Genomic DNA, 14,206 nt, shown 5'->3' on the forward strand with positions numbered 1-14,206 from the left:
TGAGGGATGAAGCGTCCTTCAGTTGCTGGCCCTTTGGCCTGGAGACTTCCGCAGTCTCCTCCCTGATGGCAGCAGACTGAAGAAGCTGTGTGACGGTGAGTGGATCACCTGCAATGCAGAGGGCTTTTCGAGTGAGACGGGTTTCCATAAATGTCCTGGAGGGAGGGGAGAGAGACACCAATGATCCTTCTCAGCTGCTCTCACTACTGCGTTGCAGGTCTTCCGCAGACGCGTTGCAGGGCGCCATACCACGTGATGCAGCTGGTCAGAATGCTCTCGATTGTGCCGTCTGTATAAGGTGTACATGATGGGGGGTGGGGCTCTGGCTCTCCTCATTTTGCGGAGGAAGTATAGATGCTGTTGTGATTTCTTGGCCAGTGCTGCAGTGTTGTCGTTCCAGGAGAGGTCCTCTGTTATGTGCACACCCAGGACACTTGTTGCTGCTCACTCTCTCCACAGTCCGCACCGTTTATGGTCAGAGGAAGACATGCTGAGTGTTGCCTCTCCTGAAGTCAACAACAATCTCTTCTTCGTCTTCTCCACGTTCAGAGAGAGATTTGTTTTGTCACTGCACCACGGGTGGTGCCGGGGCCAGGCGGCTCACCTCGCTCCTGTAGTTTGTCTCATCTCGTTGCTAATGAGACCCACCGACAGTCGTGGTCATCCGCAAACTTAATAAAGAGGTTGGAGTTGTGGGGACGGTGTGCAGGCTGCGATCGTGGGTCAGCAGAGTGAAGAGGAGGGGCTCAGCACACATTCTTGGGGGGCCCCAGTGTTTCAGTGTGATGGTTGCTGGATTTGTTTGCTGCCGACACAGTATACTGCCTGAGGTCTTCCAGTCAGAAAAAAGTCCAACAGGCCAGTTGCCCAGCGAAGTGTTGAGCCCCAGCTCGACCAGTGTTTGTGAAGGAGCTGTTGAGGGATGATTTGTGGGTAAAATAATGCGGAACTGAAGTCATGAACTACTATTCTGACGATGTTCTTTTTTTCTCTAGATGTGTAGTGCTGATTGGATGGTAGTATTTGAGATGGCATCATCGGTCCCGACCGTTGGGACCGCTATGCAAACTGGATGGGTCCAAAAGGGAGGGGGTGAGGGTCAGACTTGAGATGGTGCATGACTAGACCGTTCGGAGCACTTCATGATGATGTGGAGTAGTCAACAGTCGTAGTCTTGAAGCGGTGGAGATGGCTTCTCTCGGGACTGGAATGATGGTGGTAGCTTTGAAGCATGTGGGAACAACAGCTTGACTAAGTGAGATGTTGAAAATGTCGTGAAGACATCATGAGTTCTGCTGCACAGTCTCTCAGTACACGCCCAGAATGTTGTCAGGACCCGGAGCTTTGCGTGCATTGATCCTGCTGAAGGATCTCCTCACGCTGTCTGGGGTCAGCATCATCACCTGGTCACTGGGAGTGATGTGGAGTCTTCTGTGCAGTGGAGCTGTTTTGTGACTCAAACCCAGCGAAGAAGGGTCGTCGTTTCGCAGAGGATTTGTCACAGGTCCCCGCGGGGGCTTGACCGAAAATGGCTGTATCCCCTGCCACAGGCTCCAAAAGTTTTTGCGTCGCTGAATTGAGGGGCTATCCTCCTGGAGTACTTCCTAGCCTCTTGATGCGGGATAGGTTGGCCCGGCTGTTCCCGGCCCCCTCGCTCCAGCTCTGAAGGCAGCTTTTCCGCTCCCAGGAGTCTGTAGACTTCCCCTGCCCAGGTTTGGGGGCCCCGGGGACAGTAAGGTTTTTGACTTTTACATCCTCAATCCTGGTGTTGTGGCGTGACAGTCCCCAGTACCCTGGGGTCGGGGAGTTATTTAAGGGGACCCTGTTTAAACATATTCCGCAGTTGTATCAAAGCGCCCTAAAAGAGCCCAGCATCCTTCTGGCCACCTTGAACTGTTTCTGAACTTTTTTCGACTTTAACGACCCGGTCGTTGCGGCATTAGCATGACAGTGAGGGGTCGGGAGGACCGGGGGGGGGGAGGGGGGGGGTTTGTAACTCCTCTCGTGTGGGTAAAAAAGTCAAAATGTTTTTACCTCTTTTTAAAAAGTTAATGTGTTGGGTTTTTAGGAAAAAACCCTTTTTTAAGTCAGCAGGTAAAATCCCCAGCTATGATGAGAAAGATGGGGGGGCTTCTGCTGCCACTGATGTGCTGGTACATTTCATTTAGTGATCGTTCCTTTTGCGTTGTGTTGTTCGGGGGAATAGTAACTCCGAAACGGCAGTATGACAGTATATTCCCTCGCAGATAGAACGGCCGGCACTATAATCATAACTCCATCCAGGGGTGAGGCAGTGTTTGCAGATCACAACATCATCCCGGCCCAACGCGCGCATTGATGTAAACACAAAGCCCGCCGGCCGCGAGGGTTTTCCTCCCAAGCGAGACGCGAGCTCTGTCTGCTCGATAGCAAGTCAAGATGGTCGAGCTGAATGGCTCAGTCCGGAACGCTTGTCCGCTGAGCCATGTTTTCCGTGAATTACAAACCACACAACAGTCTCTTACAGTCCGTCTGAGTTCCACACGGAAAAGCAAGCAAAATAATACCTAGTTCCTGTCTTTGAGCTCTTTTTTAGAGTGGAAGTCTTTTCAGACTGTAGGAACAAAAAAGATTTTTCCTCGCAGTTTATGAAGTCCTGAAGATTCGTCCTACTGATCTTTCTCCTCAATTTCCTTCCGTACTTCCCTCTCCCTCTTTCAGTGCCATCATATATAAAGGTGGAAAAACAAACCAAGAAAAAAAGTTAACCCCAGTTTAATGGCACAAAGCAATAAACCAACAAAACAATATAGTATAATCAAACAACATATTGTACAAACTACACCATGGTCTCCAAACATAGGCCTTCCCATCTTCCTCAGAACCTGAAACAATGTAGCGTATCAGACCCGAACCAAACAGTTTCAGGACCCGAACACAAACCAATTAAAGCATTCGATCAGGGACCATGGATTGAATCATGAGGAGCCGAATCTTCAGAAAGGGCAACAGGATGGTTGTAAAATCAAATTCCCTAGTGCAAGCAATAGATCAGAGTAAGCAAGTCCCACTAACCAACCAACTCTTTCACACCCAGAACAGCTTTCAACATTAACACCATTAGAACAATTATTGACAAATTTTCAATTCCAAAACAGAGATTGTCGAATTTGGGAGCAAGTAGTATCAAGATTGATGGTCAAAGAAGATGCTACAGCCTGACCCATCACAGGCTTGGTGCATCTCCTGGTCCCAGCCTACCCTGAGAGTAAAAAAGATCGTTGGAATTGACTTCCCCCCCCCACCTAGCAGAACCAGACTGAAATTCCTTTAAGGGGACCCTTTTTTACACCTCTGTTTTTCTCACAGAACGTCCTTACGTTCCTTTATGTTTGTTTTCTACATGCACTTATTGCTGTATGTCTTTTAAATAAACTCTTAGAAATCAGCTTAAGTGTATTCATATTCAAATGTATTTAGTTATGTGGTTTCAAATCTTATTTGCTTGAAAAAGGTTCTGACCATCAGTTGTTTTGTGTCAAATGTATCCTATTCTTATCATAGGAATCATGTCCATAAATATATACCTCTGCGCTTGTTGTTCGTCCTTTCTGCCATCACAATTGCAGACATGGTTTATTGGGGGATGTGTGTACGTGGCATGATGGCAACGTCATAACGTGTAAAAAAGACAGTACAAGTCAGCGGTTCTCAATTACAGTCCTCGCACACCCCTGCCAATCAGGTGTCACAACCTTGCTTTTCAGACCGGATGAGCATTGTCAAAAACGCTGCGTTTTTCAGAAAGATGGGGCTAGAGGCGAAACAAAATGTACCAGTATGTGGACAATTTTTTTTTGAACCGTAAAATCCGCATAAAACATTTCATTCCCACAAAAGACCAAATACACAAAATCAGTATGACCCCTTTAAGTACTACGAATAATGGTGTTATTTTTAGAAGCAAACATTGTTTTTAATTTGAACAGAAAAATAAAACGTTTGACTAATTTCGGTATTACCGTTTCAACTGAAATCCAATGATGGTCATCAACAATGCCCCATGTGAAAGCAGGATCTTCTCAGCTGGCACTTGAAATGCAGTCAATTAACATTTGTCTGATCATGTTATCTCAACACGACTGTCGTCAAACCACTTTTAGCGGCATACGATCACACTGCTGTGATTAGAACGTTCAGGTGTGTGCATCACTCATGCATTCAAACCTGTTTTCCGCTTTTTCCCTGGCAGCTATGTAGTTCATTATCACAAACTATTCTAGTGTTTTTCCAACTCATCCATAACCAGTGTTGCCAAGTGCGCTACTTTCACACTGTTGTTTTTAATGTCTGCGGGGTTTTAGTGACCCATAACGTTAATAATTTGCACCCCGAACATGCGTATTTTTACAAGGGGAACTAGACCAAAAATGTATCATTTTACCCCACGCTTTGGGAATGTGATTGTTAACCGTGGGTCCCCCTCGAAAATTGTATTTGCTTAGTTTTGACTAGCAATTTGGAGGGGGGGGGGGGGGGTTCTGTTGTGAAAAACCCGGGCATCTCCCTGTCATATAACGCTTAGTTTTAGACTCCAGACCATTTATAATACACTCCAAGTACTAGGCAAAACAATACATTTATAGTTTTTAAAAATAAACCCTAATAGTCTCTGGAAGCGGCCAAAATATGTATCCTTACAAATATAGAACGACGGAATGTTTTACCGATTTTTACATACACACTGTTGAGTTAAACTATAAGTTTACTCTGCTCTTCTCCCAGTTCAAAAGAACTACTGTAATTTTTTTTGGGGGAGGACAGAATGATTTAACATATTGTAAATCCACACAGCTTGAATTTAGCATGACTAATATGGGGGGGGGTTGGGGCGTTTTTGCTGTCGCCATCACCCGGTATGGATCAACTAAAATAGTCATTCATAAAATTGCTTAAACTTCCCAATACAGTTTACTTTTGCCCATCTTTCAGGAATCTGAATAATACATCATGAATTTAATCACATAGTGAGGCAAGTTTGTTGAATAGATTAATTACTAAAATGAAAACATCGTAAAAATCGATCTGTTATACATAGGTTGTTCCTCCAATTGTCGTTGTGACAGTCACGGGTGGGGTGCCTTTGAGTGGCCTTGTTGGCCCTGAAGGATTGCTGGTGCAGTGTTCTCAGTCTCCAGTGCTTCTAGGTCGAATAGGGCGGTCTCTTGGTGCCAGCCTGATAATCTTTTAAAATATGTTTTTAAAAAAAAGCACCATGGCTCCAAGCGCCATCACTTTACAGTGTCGTAATGAGCTGACATAATAAAAACAGATGGGCACTATTTGTAATGCGTTCCAATGTGGGAGACAGGAACAGAAGAGGCATCCAATCAGAAGGTAGAATTTGTCAACAGCGGCGTTACTCATTTACTCTGATAAGAATCCTGGCTCATTCCAGACTGCTTTTTTGCGCCCTTGAAGGGCAACTTTGGGAACAGGCGGACGCAGTTGTAGGGACATACCAAACGAAAGTGACACAAACTGAATTCCCTTCATGACGGGCCCTTCCAGAAGTCCGTTAGCGACACGGAAACACGCGGTGGTCCACAGTAGGAGATCCTTCCGATGCATTTTAAAGCAACGTTGTGGTTTGGATTTCGACTTACACCATAACAATCGTAAGTGGACCCAGGCTGATCCAAATGTTGTCTATTTGAGTGATGACAAAATATTTTTAATCAGAAATATTATTTTCAAGCTGGTAGTGTTAAGCAAAAAATTTTTAAACAAAGGTTAGTTACGTTTGAAAAAGAGTAACAGTACTAAGGGCAATTAGAACACTATTTGAAATATAACAATGAGAATAAATACATCTTTGCAACAAGGAGTCGTCAAGGTCACATTTGGTCAAGTCATTCCACGTCGTCAAGGGAGTTCCAAACGCTTATATGAGACAGTAAATGCCCTACACCCTTCAAAGAACACACTTCAAGGGTTCTGCCCAGACGGTATGGCTCACTTCTATTTGGAATTCCCCCCCAAGGATCGATCCAGCACTATTGTGGCTGTGGTGTCCCATGACAAGCATGACGTGTTGCCATGGAAACAATATGACAATACATTCCATACATAGAATATTTGAAACTCCACGTGGTGAAGGGGATTTCTACGGTACATGTGACCTTCTTCAGTAATATCAGTCATGTTCTGTAGATCTGCACATTTTAAGGAATCAAGTAAGTTCAGCTTGTTGAGAATGAAACCAACTTCCTGTTTGTTCCTCAGTATCTTACATGTTTGACTCTGAATGCTTCTTCTATCTTCAAGTCTTCATTCTCTTCTTTAATAAACGCCATCTGTGTTTTGTTCCTCAGTATTTTCATGTTGGACTCTAAACCGTTTCTTCAATCTTCATGTCCTTTCACTCTCCTTTTGGAATAAAGGATGGCTATCTTTATAATAAGGTGTCACGGGTGTGGGGGGGGGATCTACAGTTAATCCACCAGTAGTGTTTTCTGGTTTGATAGAAGAATAATTAACAGATAAACAAATCAAACAGAGTTCATATTATTTGGTATTTGTGATTTTATATTAGGGGATTCAAATATTTGAATGCAATATTAAATAGATTACATTTTTATGTTGAAAACACATTGGGCAGACTGAAATAGCCGCAAGTAACTTTGTCGCACAAATTCGTATTTTTTTATTTTGTTTGTGCTAAATGAAATTATACTTAAAAAACCTATACAGTAATAAATCCACCATTAATAGAGTATTGCTCCTTTCAGTAGGTAAAGGCGAGTGCACTTAGATGTTCTTAAAATTATTAAAAGGTAATAATAATAGTTTTGTTATATAGTTAGTTTCTTGCGAAGTAGTGTGCAAAAATAAAGAACTGTAAGTACGTAAATGGAGGTATACTACGTGTACTAAGCGATGCATTGACACGGCCCCCTTTTTTCACCGTACTGAGTTGTCATTGAACATGTTTGTTGTTCTCGTTTATAAAATCGCGGGTGGGCGTCGTGGCGCTAATGGGGGGGGGTGTCTAGGTGTACGGGTTTAGGCTGTGTTTTTTACGGATGATTCTGTTCAGAAGATTCGGACTTTCTCATTTTCTCTCTCTCAGCTTCTTTCTAGTTGGTAACTTACTTTACAAAAATATGTACTGATTATAGCTATGAGGAGAGAAAATGAGACGCAACCTTCTGTTATTGACATGGGAGTCGAGTTACTCACAAAAATAAACTATAAATAAACTGTTACAACATTATTTTTAAGATTAATTCATTTATTATCGTAGCTTGTTAAAACGTTAAAACTGACAGTAGAGTTTGCATTGATTTTAAAACTTAAAAACCACAAACCTTTCTTCAGGCGAATCACAACAGATGCGGGAGCACTGCGCAGCTTTATGACATCACAACTCCAGACCAAAAAAAAACTCCCACTACACACACTAAAAACAACCAAAATCCGTAAATCTCTCTCTCTCTCTATTTATATATATGATTTAGTCGATGTACATCATAGATGATTAGTCGATGTAGGGCGTTTACATTTACAAACGTGTGTGTGTCCTTGTGACTAATCAACATCCATTACATAAAACTAATTGTGTTTTTATGCAAAGGCTGAGGGACACCTTTCACTCTTGTGACTAATCAACATCCTGTGCGATTATTTACTTTTTTCCTCTTTTGGAAAATCATTGAAACACCGAACAAAAATAAATCAAAAAAATATATATTTTTTTCATTTGTCCATCCACCAACCAAATGAAATCAAAAAATCAGAGAGCCCTGGAAATGTGGGAAGGGTCTATACACACACAAGGTAAAAAAAAAAAAGCAAGACACTGAGGGAGAGGGGTCTACCCCCACAAAAAAAAAAAAAAAAAAAAACCAAAAAAGCCCCCCCCCGATCAGGAAAAACCAACATGCCCCCCCCCCACCCCCCCCCCCCCCCCCCCCCCCCCAGACAAAAAAAAAAAAAAAACCCAAAACCCCCCGGAGGCCCTGGATGTGGGAGAGGTTCTTCACACACCAGAACAAGAGGAGTAGTCTTCGATCATCTCTTTAAATTTGCTCTGTTTTTTTTCTTGCCATGGGGTGGGTGGATTCCGAATTGAACCAAGTTATTTGTTCCCCTATTATTTTTCTTGTCATCGTGTGCAGCGTTACAAAAATCTTCTACTCGTAAATTCCCACTACTATTGATTTTACTTAGTCCGTATTACAGTCTAAAATCTACTCAGTAAAATAAAACTATCTCTTTAAAATTTATCTCGAGTAATTACTTAGTTTACATTTTACATGTATGTGTGAGGCCAAAAATGCACAGGCCATTTTGTCAAACTCGTTCCTTGCGGGCCACAGGTCCTTCACCGTTGTTAGATATAACCCTACTTAAACACACCTGATCCAGCTAATCTAAGTCATTTAGTCTTATTTTGAAACCTCTTGATATGTGTGCCTGGAAGCGGGTTTAGAACTAACACTCTGCAGGACTGAATGTTTGACACCCCTGGGATAGGCCTATTAATCTCACACTAGTTGTTTTTAATTACTTGGAATCAGTTATTCGAATAATAAAGACATTTGGGACTGTTACCAAGGCAAATCAGTCTCAACAAAACTCATCTTTTCCAATGGCAGACCGAAATGCGAAGCTTCTCGGAAGTGGTATTTAATGTATTTCCCACACCTGTTTAGTGGCAGGACAAGAATGCTTTAACCTGCATTAACAAAATGCATGAATAATGTTTTGATTATACAAGGACATAAAAATGTTGATTACTCAATTTGAATTAATAATAAATTAATTATTTAAAAAATCAAAAAAAAAAGATACTTTAAATGTGACAATTAAAAATGCCAGTATGTGTCAGCAAGTCACTGTTCATAAGTGAGTCATTGCGATTGAACCGAATCATTTAAAACGGTTGATTCATTCAGGAAACGAAACACTGTCATGTTGCTCAGAGACGCAAAAACTGGTGGCTTGGTGGCTGTGTTTGGAATTATTTTTTATTGGTAGAAATAGCAAAAACACAGGCAATATGGTGTCTAAAACACAAGTCTCTTAATTAACTTGTTTACTGACCTGTTGTAAATAATGATAATAATAATAATAATACATTTTATACAATATACATTTTACAAGACTGAATCACACAGTGAAAGAACCCACTATAAATGCGCGCGCACATCATTAAAACAATTATGATATTATCGCAGACTCAAGACGATAATAATATCGCACACAAGTTGGCAGGACAGCCGCACCACTGTCTTTTTGGGCTATATTTGTGCAAAAACCTCTTTTTTTTTTTTGTGGGGCTAAAATGTCAAAAGCTTCATTTTTAACCACCAGTGCAACGATGGCAGTTATTTAGCTTACCTCTACAATGCTTTGCAAAGGGTTGATGTCTATGCTCGAGATTTTTATAAGCTGCTACGTTTTGGTGATTCCTAGGTAGTGCACAACCGCTTACACTGCATAATAAAGATAAATATGGCCAGGGGTTTCACTTCATTTCCCTTTCTAGGGATTCAATTCAGAATATGACTAGGGTTTTGTTTTCAGCGGTGTCTTGCACCCACTAACGCCTGTTTTGTTCCGTCTGCATCTTTCTTGTGATTTTAGTGCCAGTTTGCTCTCCTGCCCATTATTTACTGACGTAGTTTCCAGGAAGTGATTTTTTTTTTTACTCAGTAATTAATGCGTTTTAAAATGTAGCGAAATACAATACTTGAAACAAAATATACTTAAGTAAAAGTAAACTACAGATTTAAAAAATTACTTTAAAAAGTAGAAGTACACAAAAAAGCTACTCAATTACTGTAACGCGAGTAAATGTAATTCGTTACTTTCCACCTCTGGTCATTGGTTTATTGCACACCCATTACTCATTAAGAGAATAGGGACAACCCTTTTAGATCATGCGCCTGGCGCGCCGACTGTTTGTCCCATCATTAAACTAGTAAAAGTGGATTCGGACATGTCCTAAGTGCACTTGCACTATACGCTTTAAACCATGTGCTTAGATCATTAAAATAGTGTTCTAACACATTGTCAAATTATGGCTGAATCGATAAAGTCTGGATCCAAGAACAACCTTGTACTAAACCACTCTGTTTCTTGTCTGAAGAAGACGAAAACATTGCCAGGACAAGCCCTCATTCTGCCTTCTGTAACAGTGACAGGAGAGGAGCAGGACCTCTTCACTAGAAGAGGATGCCTTAAGCCCGAGACACACTGCACGATTTTCAGCTGTCCCAGACAAAAGATTGGCATCGTGAAACAATCGTGGTGATATCTGTGATCGTGTCTCCTAATCGGTGATCTTATGTCGTACAGTAAGAGAGGTTCAAAGATGGCCGTTGTCAGTCTTGTGACCAAAGATAGCCTACGATAATTTTCTGGCAGTGTCAGAAATTCAGCATGTTCATCGCACAGTGTGTTTGCAGTTACGACCCACGTTTACTGACCAACCGGTAAAAATGCGAAATGGCGCTAAAACATAAAACTGCTTACCTCAAGCTCTTACTGCTTCCTCTTTTGCCGCTCCCACTTTTTTTCAGCAAACATAAAAACTACAACTGTCAAAGTGTGATTCATTATGCTCTTTTTGTTTACCACTAGCGCATGCTAATGATGTTTTATTCTTCTATAGAAACGTGCGTCGTAGCCTACGAGTCAATAGGTGTCATCATACAGTCTACATGCATGTCGTACCCAAGTTTATTAGATACATGTCGCACAGTGTGACCAGCAATGATCTTATAGGATAAAAAAAATCATTCTATAGAATACAATACTCTATAATTAATCAGCAAGAAAATAATATATATATAATTAATTAATTTATAAAAAAAAAAACATTTACATTTAAAATCCATATCTAATAATGCTTACTAAGACTGAACTTATGGTAAGAAAATCTGAAATGAACTGTAAATTTAAATTACCTATCATTTATGAATACAAACTTATGCTCTCATGTGATGGTTCAGCAAAAAAGTTAACGTAGGCTGTAAATTTCAGTTGTAGGTCCCAAGGATGACTATGGTGCAAGATACCCAAGATCCTATCTTGGATGGTATTGAATGTGGATGTGGCCACCTATGATGTTCTCCTTCTGGGGGTGACAAGGCTCTTGCAGAGCTTCACCTCAACAGTCAGGTCATCATCAACCATCTGAAGGCTGTCATCAGGCGTGATGGCCACTGCAAGCTCAACTCCTCATCATGCACTACTGTTGAGATATAAATTAAATAAGACTAGTACATATTAAATTGAAATCTGTCATTTAAAGTTGCTTGTGGTGGGTCTCATTAGCAACAGAGATGAGACAAACTACAGGAGCGAGGTGAGCCACTTGGCCGGGTGGTGCAGTGACAACAATCTCTTTTTGAACTTGGAGAAGACGAAGGAGATTGTTGTTGACTTCAGGAGAGTGCACACTCAGCATGCTCCTCTGACCATCAATGGTGCAACTGTGGAAAAAGTGAGCAGCACCAAGTTCCTGGGTGTGCACATCTCAGAGGACCCCTCCTGGACCGACAACACCGCAGCACTGACCAAGAAATCACAGCAGCGTCTCTACTTCCTCCGCAAAGTGAGGAGAGCCAGCATTCTGACTAGCTGCATCACTGTGTGGTATGGTGCCTGCAACGCGTCCTGCCGGAAGACTCTTCAACGCATAGTGAGAGCAGCTGAGAAGAATGTGGTGTCTCCCTCCCCTCCCTCCAGGACATTTATGGAACCTGTCCCACCCATAAAGCCATCTGCATTGCAGGTGATCCCACTCACCCGTCACACAGCTTCTTCAGTCTGCTGCCATCAGGGAGGAGAATGCGGAGTCTCCAGGCCAGGACCAGCAGACTGAAGGACAACTTCATTCATCAGGCTGTCAGGAAGCTGAACTCCCTCCCGACCTTGCCTCCACTCCCCTCTTTTTCCCCAGGCACCACTGAACTCTGAACCTCTTTTTACATGACCTATTTATATATTTGTATAGTTGTACTTTATGTTTTATTATCTGTATTTAATGTTCTTCTGTTAATGTTATCTATATGCACCATGGGTCTGAGAGTAATGCAGTTTTAATTCTCTGTATGTATGTACTGTACATGTGGAAGAATTGACAATAAAGCAGACTTGACTTGACTTGACGACTTGAAACCTTTAACAAGAATGGTGCTATACTATGACTAAACAACTTGTAAAATTCTGAGCTGAGTCCGTTTGTTCCGGGGGATTTGTTAGCTTTTAAAGTGTTAATAGTTTCCTCTATCTCCTTCAGTGTGATAGAAGCATCACAAAAATGAGTTTGAAATGAAATCTTATATAGTACAGTTTGTCGATCTAAAATGTTAATTGTGTATTAACAGCTGTCAACCATGTCGGTACACAAATGCGCTGTCAGAACTTATTTATATAGTGCATTTTTTATTTCAAGATGCTGATTAGACAGCATGATTATTGCACAGGTGTGCCTTGGCTGGCCACAATAAAAGGCCACTCTAAAATGTGCAGTTTTATCACACAGCACAATGCCACAGATGTCGCAAGTTTTGAGGGAGTGTGCAATTGGGATGCTGACAGCAGGAATGTCCACCAGAGCTGTTGCCCGTGAATTAATGTAAAAGTTAATTTCTCTACCATAAGCCGTCTCCAAAGGCGTTTCAGAGAATTTGGAAGTTCATCCAACCGGCCTCACATTCACAGACCATGTGTAACCACACCAGCCAAGGACCTCCACATCCAGCATCTTCATCTCCAAGATTGTAACAAAACTGCACAAACTGCTGGAAACCGTCTCAGGGAAGCTCATCTGCATGCTTGTCGTCCTCATCGGGGTCTCGACCTGACTGCAGTTTGTTGTCATAACTGACTTTGAGTGGGCAAATGCTCACATTCAGTGGCATTGGAGAGGTTGGAGAGATGTTCTCTTCACGGATGAATCCCGGTTTTCATTGTACAGGGCAGATGGCAGACAGCGTGTATGGCATCGTGTGGGTGAGCGGTTTGCTGATGTCAACGTTGTGGATCGAGTGGCCCATAGTGGTGGTGGGGTTATGGTATGGACAGGCATATGTTATGGACAACGAACACAGCTGCATTTTATTGATGGCATTTTGAATGCACAGAGATACCGTGACGAGATCCTGAGGCCCATTGTTGTGCCATTCATCCACGACCATCACATCATGTTGCAGCATGATAATGTACGGCCCCATGTGTCATGGTCAACATTTCGTTTATTTGTGGGTATTGTGTATATATTGATTTAGTTCATCTCTTTCTCCCGAGGTTGAGGTCCGCCCTCCAAACACCTGCAGCTTGTTGAGTAAGGACGCTTTGGACTGAATATAAGGCGGAAGTTGCGCTTGTGTTAGTGATCTCCCTGTTCCAGCGTGTTTCCACCACAGTCACTTCCACGCTCTTTGAACTTGACTCGCACTTGTTGAGAAGCTGCTGCCGTCCAGCCATCGATGATGGAGAGCATCCAGTGAGCTTCGTCCACATCTTGTTGTCCAGCGAGCCGCTGATAAGTGTTGCTCTCTTTCTCTCTCTGTTTCTTTTTGTGTTTTCCTTAATGTTTCTGTTGATCTGTGTTTTGTTTGTTTATTGGATGCATACTGATTTATTTTGCTTTTGTTTAGTTGATTTAACTCTTCATTCTATCAGCTGTTGGTTAATTAATGTGACTTGTAAGCTGTTTGGCCATTGGTTAAACTGATCTCTTGCCTTGCACATCCTTTATATGTTGCTTAACCCCTCCCTGATCGAGTCTTTTAAAAGTTCGTAACACATGTTACAAGGATCTGTACACAATTCCTGGAAGCTGAAAACATCCCAGTTCTTGCATGGCCAGCATACTCACCGGACATGTCACCCATTGAGCATGTTTGGAATCCTCTGGATCGGCATATACGACAGCGTGTTCTAGTTCCTGCCAATATCAAGCAACTTCGCACAGCCATATAAGAGGAGTGGACCAACATTCCACAGGCCACAATCAACAACCTGATCAACTCTATGCGAAGAAGATGTGTTGCACTGTGTGAGGCAAATGGTGGTCACACCAGATACTGACTGGTTTTCGGACCCTCCGGTACAGTAAAATTGCACATTTTAGAGTGGCCTTTTATTGTGGCCAGCCAGTGTGTTGTGTAGTTACATACCCATAGTTACAGTATAATAAATTTATAAC

This window comes from Cyprinus carpio, chromosome B4 (assembly GCF_018340385.1).
Source record: "Cyprinus carpio isolate SPL01 chromosome B4, ASM1834038v1, whole genome shotgun sequence".
NCBI lineage: Eukaryota > Metazoa > Chordata > Actinopteri > Cypriniformes > Cyprinidae > Cyprinus > Cyprinus carpio.